The sequence below is a fragment of the Gossypium arboreum genome, chromosome 3, assembly GCF_025698485.1.
Source record: "Gossypium arboreum isolate Shixiya-1 chromosome 3, ASM2569848v2, whole genome shotgun sequence".
Classification (NCBI taxonomy): domain Eukaryota; kingdom Viridiplantae; phylum Streptophyta; class Magnoliopsida; order Malvales; family Malvaceae; genus Gossypium; species Gossypium arboreum.
This window is the reverse complement of record NC_069072.1, coordinates 33,443,435-33,466,650: the sequence shown is the minus strand read 5'-3', so window position 1 is coordinate 33,466,650 and position 23,216 is coordinate 33,443,435. Positions and strand designations below refer to the sequence as shown.

The following is a 23,216-nucleotide window of genomic DNA, read 5'->3' as shown; positions in this document are numbered from 1 at the left end:
TCTATCATGATAACTATGATTATTTGCTCAAAATAAAACAAAATATCATGAAATAAGTAAAAAAATAAAGAAAATAGAGGGAAAAAATGAGCAAACACAAGAGGGAGGAGCTTTGGATCATCGAAAGTGGTGTTGTAGTCGGCGCATAGGAGTGGCAGATAGCGGCGTGAAGTTGCAACGGCTAGGGTTAGGGATTTTGGGGAAGGGGATGATGAATAGTGAGGGGTTTTATAGATTTTGGGGCACACGACCGTGGGGCACGCCTGTGTGCCCTAATTTTTGCCCGTGTGTTTCACAATTTTTAAAATTTGGGCATGTTTGAAACTCGCACATGCCCATACGCTTTGGGTGTGTTGGTGCATACGGCCGTGTCACACGATTGTGTCCTACTTCATTCGCTTCTCTCATGCCCTGTTCTAATGCGCACGCCCGTGTTGCTTTATTAGTCTTGAGCACGGGTGGTGGCAACACGCCCATGCTAAATTCTCAGTTTCAACCATGGTTTCCAGTCACGGGCGTGTCGCACGCCCGTGTTGGGTTGACAAACTCGCCCACGGCTATGTCGCATGACTGTAGCCACTTATCGCATCCCGTGCTAAGGAAAAAATTTGCCCTGTTTTTACACGGTCGTATCGCACGGCCGTGTCTCCTCCCGTGGTGTTAGCACGGCCAAAGGCACGCCCATGTGCCTGGTCGTGTGGATTAGAAAACCTATGTTTCGTTGACTCAGTGAGTGTTTAGATGTTAAAAACTAAAATTATAAAGAGGTTAACATCATTAGTGCTCGGGTTGCCTCCCGAGAAGCGCTTATTTATAGTCTAAGCTTGACTTACCTTTCTGGTGCATGGTCATAGTGGTGCGAGGAGTTCACACTCCTCATCCTTGCTATCAATTTTATCACCATAAGGTTTAAGACGAGTACTGTTTACCTTAAAAGTGCTGAATTTGGGATGAATTGCCTTAACTGTACCATATGGAAAATACTGAGTAGCGTAAGAGGGATTGCTCTGTTAGGTTCAGAAGTAGAAATACGAGGGTCTGCTACATCTAGTACTACTTTGTCTCCAACCTTAAGTTGATTTGGTGCGACATTGAGCTCGTCATGGCGTGGTTTTGGTTTATCGGGTGTCCTCAATTTATGTGTCCGCCATTCATGTAGTTCCTCGATTTGTAGCCTTTGTTCTTCATAGATAGGTCCTTTGTTATTGCTTGAACATTGCTCATGTAGGTTTTGCGAACTTATTTCCTGCAAAGTAGGTTGCACCACATGGTCAGTTTTAGTAGAATGATTTATACAACCATCTCCAATTTTTAATGTGTTACTCATATTACGAGCTTGAAGGGTGATTGTTTTGTCTCCCACACGAAGTGTGAGTTCACCTGTGCCAACATCAATTATTGTTTTAATGGTAGCTAAAAAGGCCTCTCAGAAATTAAAGGAATGTTACTATCCTCCTCTATATCTAGAACAACGAAATCAACTGGGAATATAAATTTGTCAATTTTAACGAGTACATTTTCAATAATCCCCCTAGGAAATCTAATTGTTTTATCGGCTAATTGAATACTCATCCTAGTTTGTTGGGGTTTCCCAAGACCTAGTTGCTTAAACATTTTGTAAGGCATGCCACTGATACTAGCCCTTAAATCAACCAAAGCATTATTAACATCTAGGCTACCAATTAAACAGGGAATCGTAAAACTCCCTGGATCTTTTAATTTGTTGGCCAGCTTATTCTGTAGTATGGCTGAGCAAACCGAGTTTAGCTTCACATGCGACGCCTTATCCAACTTCCACTTATTTGTTAAAAGCTCATTTAAAAATTTGACTGCGCTTGGCATCTGCGAAAGAGTTTCAATAAACGGTAATTTAATATGTAACTCTTTAATAATTTAAGGAATTTACCAAATTGTTCCTCTGTGCGGTCTTTCCTTATCGTGTTGGAGTATGGTACACGAGGTTTGTACTCTTTAGTTATCTGTTTCTGGTCATTGTGGTCCACCTCACCTTTACCTTTACTTACCACAGTTTCTTGCCTCAGTTCTGGTTCAGGTGCAACTAACCCTTCCTCATTTTGAATGGTAATTGCATTGAGTTTCTCCCTTGGGTTAGATTCAGTGTTACTCGGCAGACTACCTTGTGGTCATTCAGATATTAATTTAGCAAGCTATCCTATCTGAGTTTTGAGCCCTTGGATTAACGCTTGTTGATTCTTAAGTGTTGTCTCGGTATTCTGAAAATGAGTTTCTAACACCGAGATGAATTTTGTTAGCATCTCCTCAAGGTTTGGCTTTTTCTCTTGTTGGTAGGGCAGTTGTTGAAAGCCTAGAGGTGGTGGTCTTTGATTCCCTTGGCCTCCCCATGAGACATTTGGGTGGTTCCTCCAACCTGCATTATAAGTATTACTATAAGGATTATTTTGAGATCGAGGATTATTACCCATGTAATTTAACTGCTCATTCTCCATGCTGTGGCCATAGGGTGGGTATTCTAAATTGTTTGATCCACCTCCACTTGCTTCGCACTGCATTACTGGGTGAACCTGTGAAGAACAAAGAAAATCGTCAATTTTTCTATTCAAAAGTTCTACCTGATTAGAGAGCATGGTGACCGAATCAACATTAAAAACGCCGGCTGTTTTTGTTGGTTTTGTCCTCATGACTTGCCACCGATAATTATTCAGTGACATATCTTCTATAAATTCATAAGCATCCTCAGGTGTCTTATTATTGATAATTCCACCAGCGGCTGCGTCAATCATCTGTCGAGTCGAAGGATTCAGGCCATTGTGAAACGTTTGAACCTATAGCTAGAGTGGTAGCCCATGGTGAGGGCACCTTCACAAAAGGTCCTTGTATCTCTCCCATGCATCATAGAGTGTTTCTAAATCCATCTGCACAAAAGAGGAGATATCATTACGTAATTTGGCTGTTTTAGTCGGTGGAAAATATTTTAATAAAAACTTTTTGGTCATTTGTTCCCAAGTAGTGATTGACCCTCGTGGTAAGGAGTTCAACCACTGTTTAGCCTTATTCCTCATCTAAAAGGGAAACAACCGAAGGCGAATGGTATCATTAGAAATGCCATTGATTTTAAAAGTGTCGCAAAACTCTAAGCAATTTTCCAAATGAGCGTTTGGGTCCTCGTCCTGCAAACCATCAAACTGAACAAACTGTTGGATCATTTGAATGGTGTTATGTTTCAGTTCAAAATTATTCGCAGCAACAGCAGGCCTAACTATGCTCGATTCAGTTCCTATTAAAGAAGGTTTAGTAGAATCATACATAGTACGTGGAGCAGGATTCTGGTTTACTGGATTAGTGGCAGTCGCAGGAGGTAGCAGATTTTCCTGGTTTTCAGCCATCTCCTCGGTTGTGGTTGAAGTATCGTCCTCTTGCTCTTCCTCTGTGTATCATAAGCTTTGCCTTATTTCTCTTCAGTTTTTGCAAACTGTGTGATCGATCTCACTATCAAATAGTAATGGTCCCGACAGGTTTCTTCTAGTCATACACTATAAAAACTTGCTAGGAGCGAATAAAAGAAAAGAACTTAGAAAATAAAATAAAAATTTAAATTGCAAATAAAGTAAAATGGCTAAAGTAATAAAAATCGAGTGTTCCTAATATCTTAGTTCCCCGGCAACAGCGCCAAAAACTTGATACGTGATAATTCATGACAAGTTTTAAGAATTTATAATTAATCGTTCTTGAAACTAACTATTATCACGATGAAGGAAAGTGTACCTATCGAACAGTAGTATAGCTTTAGCAAGACCGGATTGTCGAACCCAAAGAAACCAAGAGTACTAGTAATTACTTTCTTTTCATTATCTAGCCTAAAAATTAAGGGCTTTGTTTATCTAAACTAATTAACTAAACTAAGGATGCACAGAGAGAAAATTGGGAAAATCTTTTGGGAGAACTTGATTGATTAAGACAATACCCAAGGAAAAATCCACCTAGACTTCACTTGTTATTTAACTCTGAATCAGACGATTTATTCATTTGACTTGATCCGTAGGAATCCCTAAGTTATATAATTATCTCTCTCGAGACTAGTAACGTCTAACCCTAGGTTGATTAATTGAAATATCTTTCTAATTAACGCCCTAGTGTTGCATTAACTCGATCTATGAATCCCCTTCTTAGGTTTCACCCTAATTCGGCAAAATCTTATCACTCTATCTCTAGGCGTGCAATCAACTCCACTTAATTACAAAAAATTTACCCTTAGATAGGGTTTTTCCTCCTCCAAATAAGAGCATTAACTTGAATCAATATACTAGAATATTAAAACAAGAATTAAGAACACATAATTAAGAACAAGTCAAAAATTTATCACACAATTCAGATAATAATAACAAGATCTATCTTAGGTTTCATTCCTCTTACGTATTTAAGGGGTTTAGTTCATAATTATGAAAGAAAACATCTCAAAAGAATAATGAATACAAAACATAAAGAAAACCCAAAACCCCTGAATGAAAATTGAAGGGAGATATTCAGTCTTGATGATGAACCCGGCTTCTTAGATGGACCAATCGGCTTCCCTTGAGTAATTCCTTACCTCCTACTCCGTGTGTCCATTCTAAGTGCCTCCTTAGGTGTTTAAATAGGCTTTAGAATGCCTAAGAGCCCTCAAAAGTGACCTTTTTCGAATAGGACTATACTTGGGTTTGACGGGGACACGCCCATGTGACATGCCCGTGTGCGATTGCTCCAACCCGTGGTCAAGGCTGTTAAATAGGCATAAGCGTGTAGTCTACCCGTGTAAGTCGTGTTTCGATCCTACCAAATAGACACGGCCATGTGGCTTACCTGTGTGAGGAAGTCCAGGCTATGTTGATTTTCCATGTGGGTCCATTTTCTCCATTTTCAGCCCGCTTCTTGCTCTTTTTACTCTCCTATGCTCACCTAAGTATAAAATACGAAATTAAAGAAATATGAGCATCGAATTCACCAAATCTAGGGAGAAACCATCCATAAATGTGCTAAGCATGGGATAAAAATATGTATAAATTACGGTTTATCATTAGGGCACTGGATATCCCCCCTCCCAAAATCCTCTTAGTTTTATTCTTTCCTCCTCCACGTCATGCAACTTCCTAAGCACGTTTCAATTTTGTTGAACTGTCATCACTATCCCCTTAATTTTCTTTCTTCAGCTGCTCACATCTCTTAAACTTCTCTTAAAGTTTTCATTTTTATTACTTTTTCTCTTCAACAACTCCAATTTTGTCAACTATATTCTCTACGAATTCTTCCAGTTTTCTCCAATGGCTCACATCAAAACTGCCGAATCGTCAAGGGCTAGAGCTGCTCAGCCAAAGACATTCTGTGACAGCCCTAAAGTGACCCTAGTCGGAAAGCGGTTTCGGGACCGCTAAACCGAGTCACCAAATTATTTGAATATGATAATTATTGTCTAAAATATGTGAATATGAATGTGTGAAAGTTTTAAGCTTTGATTTAGTTAATTGCATGTGAATTTAGTTAATAGGACTTATGTGTGACACTTTTGAAATGTGATTGGTTAATCTATAAGGGTCTATTAGTGCATGTAATCAAAGGGGTGGACTTGCATGTCAATTTCCCCCATTTAATTAGTAGTGGCCGGCCATGACAAAGGCTGATGGGTAAAACATGTCATAAACATGTTGTGTTAATGGTTTATGTTAGAAATGATAAAATAATAATGGTTAGTAGGATGATGAAAAAAAAAGAAAGAAAAGGTTCTCATTTGTTTCTTCTTGATCGAAAAATCAAAGGAAGGAGGGGAAGAAAAGGTTGAGGAGGTTCGGCCATACTTGTATTTATATTAAGGTATGTTTGATGATGTTCCATGAGATGCATGCATGTTTTAGTTGTTAGCTTGAGTTCTACCTAGCCCATGGTTTAAATCTTTGCTATGTGTTGGAGATGATATTCGGCCATGGGTGTTGTCTCATTGGGTGGTGTTTGATGTTGGTGTTGATGCATGAAGATGAGTTAAGTTTCGGCCAAGGTGGATTTGTGTTGATGTCATTTGCATGCTAAATGTGAAGCTTCATAATGATACATGTGATGGTGGATTGATGCCTCTTGGATTTTCTTTTTAGCATTTTTTGTTGAGATAGACATTAGGTTCTTTGTTTAACCCATGACCAAAATTGAAATGGTATGGTGCCTTGATGCATTCGGCCATAGTAGGAAATATGGTTGTTGTTCATGTTATTTGCATGAGAAATGGTAGTAAGGTGAAGTGCAAATATTAGTATTTGATTACTAGTGTACATATGTGTATTAGCCGAGTTTTGAACTTGAAACAAGATGGTATGTAGTTAATACAAGTAACCATATTTGTAGGAAGTATTAAGCATATAATTGGCCTCAACATAGACATACATATTCGGCCACATGAGATAGATTGGTGTTGCATGTATTCGGTTAGGGGCAAGCATATTGATGCTTTTATCTTGACTTAGATAATCGGCTCAAGGAGAATTTGTTAAAGTGCTTAGTTAATTGATAATAGGTTAATGATGTGTGTATTCGGTCATGAAGGTGCACATGAGGAAATGTTAGATTAATTGTATTAAATTGCTAAATGTGATTAAAAATACGTATGACCACTTTGTATTTGAGCTAAAGGTGGCCATATGACCTATCAACTCCTTGTCATATTCGGCCATAAGCTAGCATAATGAGACCTTAATAAGTTAAATTTGCTTGAATTAGCTCAAGAGCTTAGAGGAACAAAGTTGGACAAGGGAAAGGAAAAAGTGATCGAATAGCCGCCGAAATCGTTCGACAACATCCGAGGTAAGTTTTCGAGTAATGAAACTTAGTTTACGATTCGATTAAGTCATGACGTATAATCATAACAAAAATACGGTGATATAACGATTCTACTTGAATTATATGTTGAATTAATTAGTCTATACGTATGATGGGTAGCCGTATGTGCATAGAGATCATGTCATAAAGCAAATCAAAATCGTGCTCTTTGTATGTGGCTATTGAGCCGAAATTAGTAAGTGTAATAAGTGTCTTGTGTTTGAGCTTTGGTAATGAAAATGAAATATGGATGTGTCATGATTATTGATATATGTGCATGGTTATTCGAATGATATCTGGGCTAAGTCCCGAAGGCTTTTATGCTAGTGACTATATCCGGACTAAGATCCGAAGGCATTTGTGCGAGTTGTTATATCCGGGCTAAGGCCCGAAGGCATTTGTGCTAGCGATTATATCCGGGCTAAGTCCCGAAGGCATTTATGCTAGTGTTAGCCCGAAGGCCTTGTGCGAGTGGTTATATCCGGCTAAATCCCGAAGATACTTGGGTTTGGGAATGAGCGATCTTGCTGTAATAATTTCAATTAATACGCTCGTAAAATCCCAACGATGAGGTATGTTTCGTATGTGCATTGAGATAATTGATTCCTTCTAAATAGTATTTGCTCAATCGACTAACAAGCTTCCAGCTTTTAGACAAGTTGATTCCTTACGTATGAATATAAAGGTTGGAAATGTGAAGTAGGTATGATTGTGAGAATACGTGTATATGAAATTATTCGTTTAGTCGTATGAATGCTATACTTCAGTTGTGCAAGATTTCATTGCTCAGAACTTACTAAGCATTAAATGCTTACTCCATTCTTTGAATCTCTGTTTTATAGATTTTGGTTTGTCAGCTATCGGACTCGGGATCATCGAAGTCGAAGTCGTCCACACTATCAAAGCCCTTTTGGTACATTTTTGGTTGAACTCTGAAAATGGCATGTATAGGACTACCCCTTTTTGTTGTTGGTCACGTACCCTTTGGTTTTGTATAAATTTGGATAGCCATGCGAAAATGGCTTATATACACTTTGAGCATAGCATTATAATCGTTTTGTATGTTGTTCATTGAGAGATATGGAAATGTTGGTAACAATTAGCCATTGGAATGGTGTAACATCCTGATTTTTCGGACTTATTCATGGTTTTCAATATTTTATAAAGACTTTAAATTATTGTATTTGGATGTGAAATTAATATTTTGAGTAAGTAAATGGGCTTATGGAAGGCCCATGAGTTGGCCAAAACCCAGTTGAATTTTTGGAATTTTAGACTTAGGAGTTAGGGGTTCGCTAAGTGGCCCTTAAGTAGAGTTGTGGGTAAATTGCATCACAAAAGAGCCTTGGTAAAGTGGCGAGGTGACGCCACTAGGCTCCTAGAAAAGTGGCGTGTGGAGCGGTGGGGAAGGCATGGGATCGATTCCTGTGTTGACAAATAGATGCATTTATTTTTAAGTGCGGGAGGGTAAGTGTTGGAGTTCGGTGGATTCGCTAGAAGAGAGTTGGATCAGTTTAAATGCTTGGATTAAGGAGGGATAAGGGGAGAGATTTAAGGGATTTGGATGAGGCTAGGAGTTGGCCGAATTATGGGAATTGAAGAGGGAAAATTGGCAGGGGGTATTAGGTTGGTATTTCGGCACTTAGGGTATTGATGGTGCCGCTTTCTTCTCTTTTACACCTTAGGATTGTTCTTTCTCTCTTTTTCCTCTCTAGCCGAAACTACCACCTCCCCTATTCTTCTTCTTCTATTTTTCTTCTTCAAAACTATTCATCATACCTGCTATTCATCAATACTTTTGCCGAATCCATAAAAGCCGAAATCCTGTGATCACTGCTTGTGCCGATTTCTTCAAAGCCAGGTTCTCCTATGTTCTTTTGTTTTTATCAATTTACAATTATCTTTTCTTAATCCTAGATACCTGACGGCAATTCTACTTTAAGGTTATAGCCCCACATTATCATCTTCTTCACCCCCCCAAAAGCCAAAAGTACCATTGGGTTAGGGGCTTATTGCCGAAACTTCTTCAAACCCCTGGATTCGGGTTTTACCATTGTTCTAAGGATAAACCTGCACTAGATTGTGTGGAAATCAAGTAGGAGTAAGGGGTAAGTACTTATCATCTCAGATCTGTTCTTATTTTGCAAAGTTAAGAAAAGCCGAAATCCCTAAAATATAGAGAGGCTGTCGAATTGGGCATGTGGCTCTAAAGGTTTTTAACTGACGTTTTCTGTCAATGATTAGTGTCTTCTTTAGTGTTGGATTAAAGGCGTGGGTTGTTGGAGCAATCGGATTCGGAGCTAGCTACCGTTTTTGGCAAAGAAGGTAAGGTTTCAAAGGCTTTTAGGGATATGGTTTGAGCATGGGTGAGTAAGTTTTGGAATTTAGTGATTATAGTTTGTAAATAAGCACTGTGCTAATCAATTGTAGGATATCGAAAGAGATCTCAGTAGCAGTCGTCGCAAATCAGGTGTGTACCAAACACCCTTTCTTAGTTCAATTCGGCAAAAGCCGAAATGCCGAAATTCCGGCATTTCATAGGCTTGTGAGTATGCGAATGCTCTCAAGACATAGAGTAATTGTTAGATCTAGCACCGCAAAGTGGTAAGTAAGTTTGTGTGACGTTATAACGTATTTCGAAAAAAAGGCCTCGATGGGCCAAAACTGGGCCCAATGGGCTTACGGACCAATATGGATAAGAGATGGGCAAAGTAGCCTGTCAGTTAGAGGGTAGAATCAAATTGCATAAAATTGTTAAGAATTACTGGAATAGCTTATGTAGTTACGTAAGTTACGAAATTACCCCTAAAGAGCATAATTACCAAATACCCTAGGGTTTAAATTGGTTAAACTGCATGATTGATTAATACTGTATTTTACATGATATGCATTTATTAGTATCATTGCATGGGATTGGGGTATTGATGGAGGAAGTACTGAATGTGGTTCATCCATGTACTGGAGGCTTTGCCTCAATCGATCGATAATTGAGCGCGTTCTTTGCAACTGTGGAGTGTAAATTTGGGTGGGTTGAGATATTCCCCACATGGAGTGTAGGGCTGATGCAGGCGGTGTAGCGGTTGGTGGGTTGAGTAGTCTCCCAGTTGGGCTTGCATTCATTCTTGATATTGTTACATATGTTCTTGAACGGTCCTATGGGCCATCTTGTTATGTTAAAAAGGGCTAAGGCCTTGCTACTGTATTCTGAAAAGGGCTTTGTTCTCTGTGTATCGTTATCTCAGATAGGGCTTAGGCCCAATGGGCTCGAGCTGATTTGGGCTTTGGATGGGCTTCAGATATAATCGAGTTTTTCCCAAACTCACCCCTTCCCCTTCCATCCTTGCAGGTGAGCCCTAGTTGGTTGACTTGGAGCTGGGCGGGATTTAGAGTGGCCACGAAGATTGATTGCCGATTTTAAATAAGTTTAGCATTTAATTTGGATTATTTTTATTGTGCTCAAAGTTGTAATAAGGCCGCTCTTTTAATTAATTTTATTTTGGGAATTATTAAACTGGTTAGCACTAGGGTTCGTCTTATAAAAACTACTTGTTTTAAAAGATCACGATGACGCGCAAAGTTTCCGCAAAGTAAATGTTTTTCCAAGAAAATAAATGTTTTCAGCAAACGTTTTTCAACCTTAATCATTTTCTTAAAATGAGACATAACCAAAAGGTTTTCTCCAAATCATACGAGATGTTAGAGTGTGGCAATGGCGGCGTGCATGTCTAGGATTGGATCCGAAGGGAGCTTGGTACTTAAGCAGTCCGACGGACTCACCTCCTCTCCTTCCTGGTTTCCTACCTGGTGCACGGCTTCCGTTCACTTTAACCTACTTTTAAAAGTGTCTTTTACAATCACCAACTAAGATTTTCCAACTAAGTAATACGGAATGTTTTGAACGCTTCGATGTGGCGCACCAGATCCGGTCATAACGTCTAGGCCGGGTTTGGGGTGTTACAAATGGTTAATCATGATCATTTTGGTGCTTTGTATGACAAATTCTAGTTGATTCATGGAAAACCATGAAATAGATGAAGTTTACCTTAAAAACAGATGCTGACAGCAGCAGTGGTGCGGATTTGAAAAATCACTAAAAATAGTAGGAATGGAATTAAATATTGAATAAATTATGTAATCGAACCTTGATGAATCTAATTTCATATGAAAGAAACGAAATGATCATATGAGTTGTACTTTAAGAGATATTTAAGTTTTCGTGAAACAGGGCCAGAGCAATTTCTGGATCCCCTGATCTGACTTTGGAAATTCACTATAAATTAACCAGAGATAATTAGAGGTCATTCCATATATTTATAGATTCCTATTTGAGTCTAGTTTCGTTAGAAACAAACGGTATAAGTAATGAAGCCCTGTACAGGAAGATATATAAGTCGTAATGCATGAAGGTCAGAGCAGTCAAACCCTGAAACAGGGGAGATTTTAACTAATAAACTGTACTAATTGGCTAGACAAAAAATTCTAGAAAAAAATTTGTAGATTGATATATGAGTCTAGTTTCAGGTAAAATTTACGAAACTAGTTTCCGAGTTCTGGAACTCATGATATGATTTTTAAGGTAACAGTGATGCAGTTAGCCAGCTTGTCTGGAAAATTTTAAATGAACTGTGTTTTACAATGAAATAAGTCTGTTAGCACCTCGTGTTCGACTCCGGCAACGGTCTCGGGTACGGGGTGTTACACATTATTTAACGCAGCCCTAGCCATGAGATATAATAGCAACATCGTGAAATGACTTTCAGTTTGGAGTAGTGGTTCTTGTTTAAAGATGAACCATACAAAGGATACAATGAACATCGCCAAGAATGTTATACTATCGAGAGGGCTTTGTTGAAGTCCATTAGGAAGATTTGCTATCATTTTTTGAGAATCTGACTTATTCCATCTACACACAATACCATAGTTTCGAAAGAGTGAATGCTTTTGCTACACTCCATTATAAAAGGGAGAAAGATTAATGTGAGGAGGATCACTTTCAAGAAGTACATAGGTGTGATAAGAAGAATTCGGGTAGCCTAAATTTCCCTTCAGTTATTAATGCCATATGTCAAACTGCCTAAGTCCCTCTCAATGTGGAGGAGGATATCACCCTCAACAAGGGTGGGTTGACCAAGACCATCTTTGCCAAGATCCATGGCACTGATGCTGCTAGGGCTGCTTACCATAGCCATGCCATTACCTCCTCTGCTGCAGATACTCCCACAACATCACTTCTAGTTTCTCGTAGCTCTCTTGAACAAAAAATATTGCACTCCTTAAAGCAGTTAGAGTATAGGATGTCCCTTTTTGAAATCTAGCAGTTTCACCTGATTGAGGAGATGGTGCAGGCCCAGTAACAACAAGTTAAATATTGGGATTATGTGAGGAGTAAGGATTTGACTTTGATGGGCATCGAAACCACCAAAACTAATTCCTACAATAAAATAACTCTAAACAATAGTAAAGAGTAGTAGGGTTGAGTCCATAGGGATTGGATATTATGATCAACTTCTGTATTTTTCTTATGATCGGAATTTTGGTTGATACGATTATCATGTCAAAAGTTGTGCCCACAACTCTAAACAGACCTGCTGAAAAATAAATTAAATAAATTAAGGGAGTTGGCAATGTCTAGAAATTAAATAATTAAAATAGTAGAAATATGCAATTAAAGAGATCAAAAGTAAAATTAAATTAGAAAATCAATTTGGACTTTTGTAAACCGAATTAGAAAGCCTTAAACCTAAACTCGGTGGATTCCAATATTTGGATCGATCCTTAAAAATTCGTTTTCTCCTACAAACAATAAGCTGGTTATAGTGGTTAAAAATGTCTTAACCACCAATTCTCCCTCTCGTAGTTGATCTCGGTACACCCTGCAAACAAACCATTACTGATTGTCTAACCGTGATACATGCGTTCGCGATTTAGGACCCCGACAGCCTTACGTTCTGAAGAACCCAACTCGGACTAACAGCCTCAATCGTGTGAGATGATTAAATCCAATCATAACTTCCCTAACTTGCTCTTGGAAATCCGAATATAGCACAGTTGACTCATCTTTCCAACTATACGCTAAAACCACTTCAACCCAATGTGTACTCTTTGAATTGAAATCGAGCTAACTTTAATGGATGAATTTGTCAATCCCAATATTCCGGAGAGATGGTGAATACCGATTTGAAAGATTCTTTAGTGATGATACATTTCTCACAATTCTTGACCAGAAATAATACCGACCTAAAGCTAAGTTAGAATTTTAGTGAAGCATGAATTTAATCATGCTTTGGTTGGTTTATGGAAAAGGATTAAATGGTAGTGGAGATTGATGGAAAATGGAAGGGACTTGGAAAACAATTAAGCCGATAAAGAATTTAAAAGCTATTGAAACAAAATTTGGCAAAATGAAAAAGAATAAGCTACAGGTTTTTGAACAAAAGGAATAAATTGGATATTTGCATTAAATCCAATCAATTTCCAAAGTATTCGAGGTGTTTCTCAAGCTACCACAAATGCCCTATTTATATACAAATGATATACTAAATTTAGCCTAACTACCCACTATATAAAATCAGAATAAAATAAAAAGAAAATCATATTTTCTTCTAATTTTAGCTTTTACAACGTCAAAAGAAATCTCATAAATCCTTGACTATTTCCAAGTTTCTAATTCGGCCCCACTTTGTTGACTATGCTGTAAATTAGTCATTTCTACTCATTTTTGACTCATAGTATCCCATTTCATTCTTGATAGGATTAAAACATAAAATCACTAATTTAGCAAGGATCAATTCAAGAATTAATCGATTTAAATACAAAAGAAAAAATCATGTAAATTTAACATGTTATTAAATCCCCCTTACTTAGCTTATACTTGCCCTCAAGCATATTGGACTTTCATACGTTAGAAATTATTCAATAATTTATTAGAAATCAAGTCTCTTTTTTGCATCCATAATCAATGCAAATAGTATAGGCAAAAAATAAATACTTGCTCCAAAAACCTAGTTTGATCAACAAGTGTCCATAAAATTGAAACATGTAAACTAAATTATTTCACTACGTTGAGTTTGAACTTGTGACAGCCCTAATGTGACCCTAGTTGGGAAGTGGTTTCGGGACCACAAAACCGAGTCATAAAAATAATTAGCTGTCATATTTGATGCTTATTATATGTATATATGCATGTGTGAAAATTTCTTATTTGAATTTTGTTAATTGTAGGTGAATTTTAGTAAATAGGACTTATGTGAGAAAATTTAGAAATGTGCTAGGCAAATGTAAAGTGGCCTATTAATGCATGTTATAGAAATGATGGGTTTGCATGTCAAATTGCCCAAAATTTGAGCTAGTGGCCGGCCATGCTATGGGTCATAGCATATTTTAAGCATGGTGTGTTAATGTTTCGTGTTGGAAAGAATAAAATAAAAGAGTTAGTAATAAAATAAGGGGATGAAGGGTGAAGAAAAGAAAAAAAAAGGTATCACCTTGTTCTTCTTAGCCGTACAAGAAGAAGAAAAAGAGGGGGGGCATTCGGCCTTTTGAATGAAGAGAAGGTTAGTAAATTTTGTTAATCCTTCTTTTGCAATCTTAGTTTGTTCAGGTTAATCATCATGTTTTTCTTACCTAGCCATACTAAAATTTTGAATTTAGAGGGTTGGATGGAACTTTCGGTTATGGTATGTGTGAGAAGAACATGATTTTTTTTTTCTTTCTTACCCTTAAGTTTTGATGGATAAAGAAACAAAAAGATTGTTGATGAAAGAAATTAATCTTGTTAAAACGTTAAACTAATAACACCCATGTGTGTGATAGCCGAACATAGACATTGTTTAAAGTCTTGATCAAAGGCCGATTAAGTGTTTTGAAATGGATATCTAAGGTGTTAAATAATAAAACTCTTGATGACTTGGGTTAAATAGCATTCGGTCATCTTAGGTTGATATTAAGGTAAGGAGCTTATACTAGTGATAGCCGAATTAAAGAATGCTTGATGTCATGAGTAAATGTTGTTCATGTTATTTGGATGAGAAATGGTAGTTAGGTGAAGTAGAGTCTAGCAAATGAGCACATATGTGCATTAGTTGCTAAATGGAGAAAAATCGGCTAACAAGTGTGTACTAAGGCCGAATATGACTTGGAATATTATTGAGTGATGTATGTGTTTTGAATTGATGGAATGGAGAGGATGCTTTAATTGTGTTATGAACAATTATATGTTAAACTAAGGTTTGCTAAGCTAGCTATTAAGGTGAAGTGCAAATGTTAGTATTTGATTACTAGTGTATATATATGTGTATTCGCCGAGTTTTGAACTTGAAACAAAATGGTATTTAGTCAATACAAGTAACCATATTTGTGGAATGTATTAAGTAAATAATCGGCCTCAACATAGACATGCATATTCGGCCACATGAATGAATACATAGATTGATGTTGTACGTTCAGCTATAGGTAAGCATAATGATGGCCTTATCTTGACTTAGAAAATCAGCTAAAGGAGAATATTGGCAAAAATGTTGAATTTGATTCATGATTTCATACATATATGACTCTAATGCCTAATATATATATATATGGTCTAAGTACCTTAAATTCCTCCTTGATGTTCAAAATGATTAAATCAATTTATTTGTTAAATTAAGCTCAAGATCAAAGGGGGACTAAATCCGATAAAGGAAAGAAAAAGGTGATCGAATAGCCATTGAAATCGTTCGACAGCATCCGAGGTAAGTTTTCGAGTAATGGAACTTAGATTATGACTCGATTAGATCATGTTATATAGCGACTCAAAACCATGCTCTTTGTACGTGACTATTGAGCCGAAAATGGTAATGGTAGATAAGTGCCTTGTGTCTGAGTTCTAGTAATGATAACGAAATAAAAATGTGTTATGATATGTGGACATATGTGCATGATTATTCGATGATAACCGGGCTAAGACCCGAAGGCATTTGTGCGAGTTGCTATATCCGGCTAAGACCAAGGCATTTGTGGAGTTCTTGATCCGGCTAGGACCAAGGCATTTGTGCGAGTTGTTATATCCGGCTAAATCTCGAAGATACTTGGGTTTGGAAGTGAGCGATCTTGCTGTAATAATTTCAATTAATACTCTCATAAAATCCAAACGATAAGGTATGTTTCGTACATGCATCGGAAAAGTTGATTCGTTTTAAATAGTATCCGTTAAATTGATTAATGAATTTTCGGCCTTTAGATAGGTTTGATACCTTGTGTATGAATATATTGGTTGAAGTGTAAAGTAAGTATGATTATGAAAATGTGCATATATGAAGTTATTCATTTAGCTATATGAATGTTATACCTTAGCCGAAACTAATTTCATTATTCAAAACTTACTAAGCATTAAATGCTTATTCCGTTTCTTTGATTCTCTGTTTCATAGATTTTGGTTCGTCAGCTATCAGACTCGGGATTGTCAAAGTCGATGTCGTCTACACTATCAAAGTCCTTGTGGTACTCTTTTAGTTGAACTCTACTAATGGCATGTATAGGACTACCCTTTTGTTGTTAGTCAAGTACTTTGGTGTTGTATATATTTGGATAGCCATGCGAAAATGGCTTATATATTTTGAGCATAGTGTTATAATCATTTTGTATGTATATGGTTAATGAGAGGTGTGGATATGCTTGGCAATGATTGGCCATTGGAATGGTTAATCATGATCATATTTTGTGCTATATATGCTAAAGGGCTAGTTGAATCATGGAAACTATGAAATAGGTAAAGTCTACCTTTAAGGCAGATGCTGACAGCAGCAGTGATGTAAATTTGAAAAATCACTAAAAATAGTAGGAATGAAATTAAATAGTGAATAAATTATGTAATCGAACCTTGATGAATCTACTTTCATATGGAAGAAACGAAACGATCATATGAATCGTATTTTAAGAGATATTTAAGTTTTCATGGAACAGGGCCAGAGCGATTTCTGGATCCCCTGATCTGAATTTGGAAATTCACTATAAATTAACAAGAGATAATTAGAAGTCATGCCATATATGTATAGATTTCTTTTTGAGTCTAGTTTTCTTAGAAATAAACGGCATAAGTATTGAATCCCTGTACAGGGTGATATATAAGTCGTAATGCATGAAGGTCAGAGCAGTCAAACCCCGAAACAGGGGAGACTTTAACTAATAAACTGTACTAATTGGCCCAACCAAAAATTCTAGAAAACAATTTGTAGATGGACTTATGGGTCTAGTTTCAGAAAAAATTTATGGAACTGGTTTTCAAGTTTTGGAACTCGAGATATGATTTTTAAGGTGACAGTGACGCAGTTAGCCAGCTTGTCTGGAAATTTTAAATGAACTGTGTTTTACAATGAAATAAGTCTGTTAACACCTCGTGTTCGACTCCGGCAATAGTCTTAAGCATGGGGCGTTACAATTTTATTGGTATCAGAGCTACGGTTTAGTCGACTCTAGGACTACCGTAATACGTTTGGGTCTAGCTATACATGCCATTATGTGATTATTCGATAGTGTGGTGATTTCTGACAATTGAAAATGTGTTTATTTATAGTAATGGATCCCGATCCCAACCGAGCGGTAGCTGATGATCTTGAGAGTGTAGCGCCTGCTCCCGCACAAGGGACAGTGCCGGCAGACTCTCAACCTATTGCTAGTAATCCGAATGATGAAGCTAGACAAGCTTTTTATAGCGTAATGAATGATTGGTTCAACCAATACATTCGAACTAATCTGGTGTTCCACAACCTCCATTCCCGACTAATACCACCCCCGCACCTACAATACCTCCGGTAACTGACCAAATAAGGTCAAATAAGCCCCCAGTTGACAGAATCCGAAAACACAGGGCTGCTAAATTTAAAGCTACGGACAGCGATGATGCCGAGTAAGCTGAATTTTGGTTGGACAACACTATTCGGGTACTCGATGAACTATCTTGCACACCCGATGAATGCCTAAAGTGTACTATCTCCTTGCTACATGATTCTACCTACTATTGGTGGAATACGTTGATTTCAGTTGTGCCCAGAGAGCAAGTAACTTGGAGTTTTTCCAAACCGAGTTTTGGAAAAAGTATATCAGTCAGAGATTCATCGATCAAAAACGGAAGGAATTTCTTGAACTTAAACAAGGTTCCATGTCGGTTACTGATTATGAACGAAAGTTTGTAAGGCTTAGCCGGTACGCTCGAGAATGCATTTCTTCAGAAGCCGTGATGTGTAAACGTTTCGAGGTTGGACTGAACGATGATATAAAGCTGTATGTTGGCATTTTAGAAATCCGAGAATTTGTGGTACTTGTCGAGCGAGCTTGCAAAGCCGAGGAGCTCAGTATGGAGAAAAGGAAAGCTGATATGGGAGCAAAGGAGTTTCATAAGAGATATTCAGGAAAGCCCTTTCAACAGTCATCGAAGAAATTTAGAGATGATTTAGGCCGATCTAGAGACACTTCGGGCTTTTCTAGACGAGATCATGATCGACCCCCTGTGAGTGCACGAGTCACTTCGGTCGCCAGTGTTAGAAATGATCGTCGAGATAGAGCGAAGTGCCAGTATTGTGGTAAATGGCATTAGGGGAGTTGTAGATTCCATGACCGCTCCTGTTACAAGTGCGGATCAGCTGACCACTTTATTAAAGACTGCCCGAGATTGTCTGAACAGAATGTAGATCAGAGTGGGAAACCGGGTGCTACTACTGCTCGGGGTAGACCATCTAGAAATATGGGCAATGCTAGTGGCGGTTAGAGAGGAACTAGAGATGCTACAACCAGATCTGAGGCTCGTGCTCCTGCTAGAGCTTATGCTATACGCGCACGCGAGGATGCTTCCTCGCCAGATGTTATTACCGGTACTTTTACTCTCTTTGATACTAATGTGATTGCTTTGATTGACCCTGGTTCTACTCATTCTTATATATGTGAAACCTTAGCATCCAGTAAGACTTTACTTGTTGAGTCTACTGAGTTCGTAATTCGGGTGTCAAATCCCTTGGGTCATTATGTGCTTGTCGACAAGGTGTGTAAGAAATGCCCCCTAACAATCCGAGGCTCCTGTTTTCCAGCTGACCTGATGCTTTTACCGTTTGATGAATTTGATGTTATCCTCGGTATGGATTGGTTGACCGTACATGATGCAATTGTAAATTGCAAAAGAAAAACCATTGATTTGAAGTGTGTAAATAACGAGATAATCCGAGTTGAGTCTACTGACTTGAATGGGTTGCCAGCTGTAATATCATCGATGTTGGCTCAAAAATATGTAAGAAAGGGGTGTGAAGCATACCTTGCATATGTACTTGATGACAAAGAGTTCGAAAAGAAACCTGAATCTGTGCCGGTGGTTTGTGAATACCCTGATGTTTTTCCCAAAGAATTATTGGGTTTACCACCTGTTCGGGAAGTAGAGTTTGGTATTGAGCTTGTACCTAGGACTACACCGATTCCGATAGCTCCATATCGTATGGCACCAACAGAATTAAAGGAATTGAAAGCTCAGTTGCAAGAGTTGACGGATAGAGGTTTCGCCGACCAAGTTTCTCACCTTGGGTGCACCAGATTGTTTGTAAAAAAGAAGGACGGAACCATGAGGTTGTGCATCGACTATCGTCACCGAATAAGGTGACAATAAAGAATAAATACCCGATACCGCGCATTGACGATTTGTTTGATCAACTAAAGGGAGCCTCAGTGTTTTCAAAGATAGATTTGAGTTCGGGTTATTATCGCCATAATTCGAGATTCGGATATACCCAAAACACTTTCGAATGAGATACGGTCACTACGAGTTCTTAGTGATGCCGTTTGGGCTCACTAATGCCCCTGCAGTATTTATGGATCTGATGAATCGGGTCTTCAGATAGTATCTGGACCGGTTTCTAGTTGTGTTTATTGATGACATCTTGGTCTACTCAAGAGATGAAACCGAGCATGCTAAGCACCTGAGATTAGTGTTGTAGATTTTACGAGATAAGCAGTTATATGCTAAGTTCAGTAAGTGTGAGTTTTGGTTAAGAGAGGTGAGCTTCTTGGGTCATGTGGTATCCGCATCAGGTATTCGAGTTGATCCAAGCAAAATTTCAGCCATACTTAACTGGAAGCCTTCGAGAAATACTACTGAGGTTCGGAGCTTTTTGGGACTTGCCGGTTACTACCGACGGTTTGTAAAAGGTTTCTCGATGATAGCCACACCAATGACGAAACTACTTCAGAAAGATGTTAAGTTTGAATGGACAGAAAAGTGTCAGAAAAGTTTCGATCAATTGAAAACTCATTTGACGTAAGCTCCAGTACTAGTGCAGCCCGAATCAAGCAAGGAGTTCGTCATTTACAGTGATGCATCCTTACTTGGGTTGGGTTTTGTATTGATGCAAGAAGGTCGAGTTGTAGCTTATGCGTCGAGGCAACTGAAGCCACATGAGAAAAATTATCCAACCCATGATCTCGAACTGGCTGCCATAGTATTCGCTTTGAAAATATGGCGACATTACTTATTTGGTGAGAAGTGCCATGTATATTCGGATCACAAAAGTCTCAAATACTTGATGACTCAAAGGGACTTGAATCTGCAATAAAGACGTTGGCTTGAGTTGTTAAAATATTATGAGCTTGTCATTGACTATCACCCGGAAAAGGCTAATGTGGTTGCGGATGCTTTGAGTCGTAAATCCTTGTTTCGCTTCTGAGCGATGAATGTACACTTATCATTCTATCCGAAAATGTGTTAGTAGCAGAATTAAAGGCTAGACCATTGTTGATTCATCAAATTCGTGAAGCTCAGAAAGTCGATGATGAATTGGTTGCAAAGCGGGCTAAATCTGTTTCGGATAGGGAATCAGAGTTTCAAATTGATGACGAAGATTGTTTGAGGTTCAGAAGTCATTTGTGTGTTCCAAGAAATTCAGAACTTATTTCGATGATTCTGAACGAAGCTCATTGTAGCCGAATGTCAATTCACCCGGGGAGCACGAAAATGTACAACGATCTGAGACGTCAGTTTTGGTGGCATGGTATGAGACGAGACATTTCCAATTTTGTTTCGAAGTGTTTAATATGCCAACAAGTGAAAGCGGAACATCAAGTGCCTACGGGTTTACTCCAGCCGATCATGATACCAGAATGGAAATGGGATCGAGTCACGATGGATTTTGTGTCTGGGTTGCCATTGTCGACAAGTAAGAAAGATGCGATTTGGGTTGTTGTTGATAAACTGACTAAGTCGGCTCATTTTATTCCCATACGTACGGATTATTCACTGGATAAACTAGCTGAATTGTATGTTTTGCAGATTGTGAGATTACACGGGGTACCCATTTCTATTATGTCGGATAGAGATCCGAGATTCACCTCGCGATTTTGGAAGAAATTACAAGAAGCTTTGGGTACCAAGTTGCACTTTAGCACCGCTTTTCATCCCCAAACCGATGGTCAATCCGAGCGGATAATTCAGATACTTGAGGATATGTTAAGATGTTGCATCCTTGAGTTTAGTGGTTCATGGGAACGGTATTTACCTTTGATTGAATTCGCTTACAACAATAGTTTTCAATCAAGTATTAAGATGGCACTTTACTAGGTTTTATACGGTCGTAAATGCCGTACACCATTGTTTTGGACCGAGCTCTTTGAAAGTAAAATTTTCGGAGTTGATTTGATTAAAGATGCTGAGCAGAAAGTAAAAATAATTCGTGAAAGTCTGAAGGCAGCATCCGATCGTCAGAAGTCATACGCGGATTTAAAACGAAGAGATATTGAGTATCAGGTGGGAGACAAAGTGTTTCTTAAGGTTTCACCTTGGAAAAAGATACTCAGATTTGGCCGTAAGGGCAAACTGAGTCCGAGATTCATTGGGCTGTATGAAATCTCCGAACGAGTTGGTCCAGTTGCATATAGGTTGCTTTTACCCCCTGAACTTGAAAGGATTCACAACGTTTTTCATGTTTCGATGCTTCGACGTTACAAATCTGATCCTTCGCACATAATTAGTCCATCAGAGGTTGAAATTCAATCTGACTTGAGTTATAAAGAAGAACCGATTCGTATCCTAGCTCGTAAAGTGAAAGAGTTGCGAAACAAAAGGGTTCCGTTAATAAAGGTGTTATGGCTCAAACACGGAATCGAAGAAGCTACTTGGGAAACCAAGAACTCTATGAAAGAACGATACCCAAACCTATTTGCCGGTAAGATTTTCGGGGACAAAAATTTCTTAAGTGGGGGAGAGTTGTGACAGCCCTAATGTGACCCTAGTCGGGAAGTGGTTTCGGGACCACAAAACCGAGTCATAAAAATAATTAGCTGTCATATTTGATGCTTATTATATGTATATATGCATGTGTGAAAATTTCATATTTGAATTTTGTTAATTGTAGGTGAATTTTAGTAAATAGGACTTATGTGAGAAAATTTAGAAATGTGCTAGGCAAATGTAAAGTGGCCTATTAATGCATGTTATAGAAATGATGGGTTTGCATGTCAAATTGCCCAAAATTTGAGCTAGTGGCCGGCCATGCTATGGGTCATAGCATATTTTAAGCATGGTGTGTTAATGTTTCATGTTGGAAAGAATAAAATAAAAGAGTTAGTAAAAAATAAGGGATGAAGGGTGAAGAAAAGAAAAAAGGGTATCACCTTGTTCTTCTTAGCCGTACAAGAAGAAGAAAAGAGGGAGGCATTCGCCTTTTGAATGAAGAGAAGGTTAGTAAATTTTGTAATCCTTCTTTTGAAATCTTAGTTTGTTCAGTTAATCATCATGTTTTTCTTACCTAGCCATACTAAAATTTTGAATTTAGAGGTTGGATGGAACTTTCGGTTATGGTATGTGTGAGAAGAACTTGATTTTTTTCTTTCTTACCCTTAAGTTTTGATGGATAAAGAAACAAAAAGATTGTTGATGAAAGAAATTAATCTTGTTAAAACGTTAAACTAATAACACCCATGTGTGTGATAGCCGAACATAGACTTTGTTTAAAGTCTTGATCAAAGGCCGGTTAAGTGTTTTGAAATGGATATCTAAGGTGTTAAATAATAAAACTCTTGATGACTTGGGTTAAATAGCATTCGGTCATCTTAGGTTGATATTAAGGTAAGGAGCTTATACTAGTGATAGCCGAATTAAAGCATGCTTGATGTCATGAGTAAATGTTGTTCATGTTATTTGGATGAGAAATGGTAGTTAGGTGAAGTAGAGTCTAGCAAATGAGCACATATGTGCATTAGTTGCTAAATGGAGAAAAATCGGCTAACAAGTGTGTACTAAGGACGAATATGACTTGGAATATTATTGAGTGATGTATGTGTTTTGAATTGATGGAATGGAGAGGATGCTTTAATTGTGTTATGAACAATTATATGTTAAACTAAGGTTTGCTAAGCTAGCTATTAAGGTGAAGCGCAAATGTTAGTATTTGATTACT

The 23,216-nt window shown here is 38.0% G+C and overlaps 1 non-coding gene across 1 annotated transcript; it reads left to right on the top strand.

Annotated features, from left to right (window-relative positions):
• Nucleotides 1–2,820: 2,820 nt before the first annotated feature.
• On the top strand, nucleotides 2,821–2,927 carry LOC128291269 (small nucleolar RNA R71). The gene has a single exon (XR_008281045.1). It is a non-coding gene; the product is annotated as a small nucleolar RNA R71 (small nucleolar RNA).
• The last annotated feature ends 20,289 nt before the right edge of the window (nucleotides 2,928–23,216 follow it).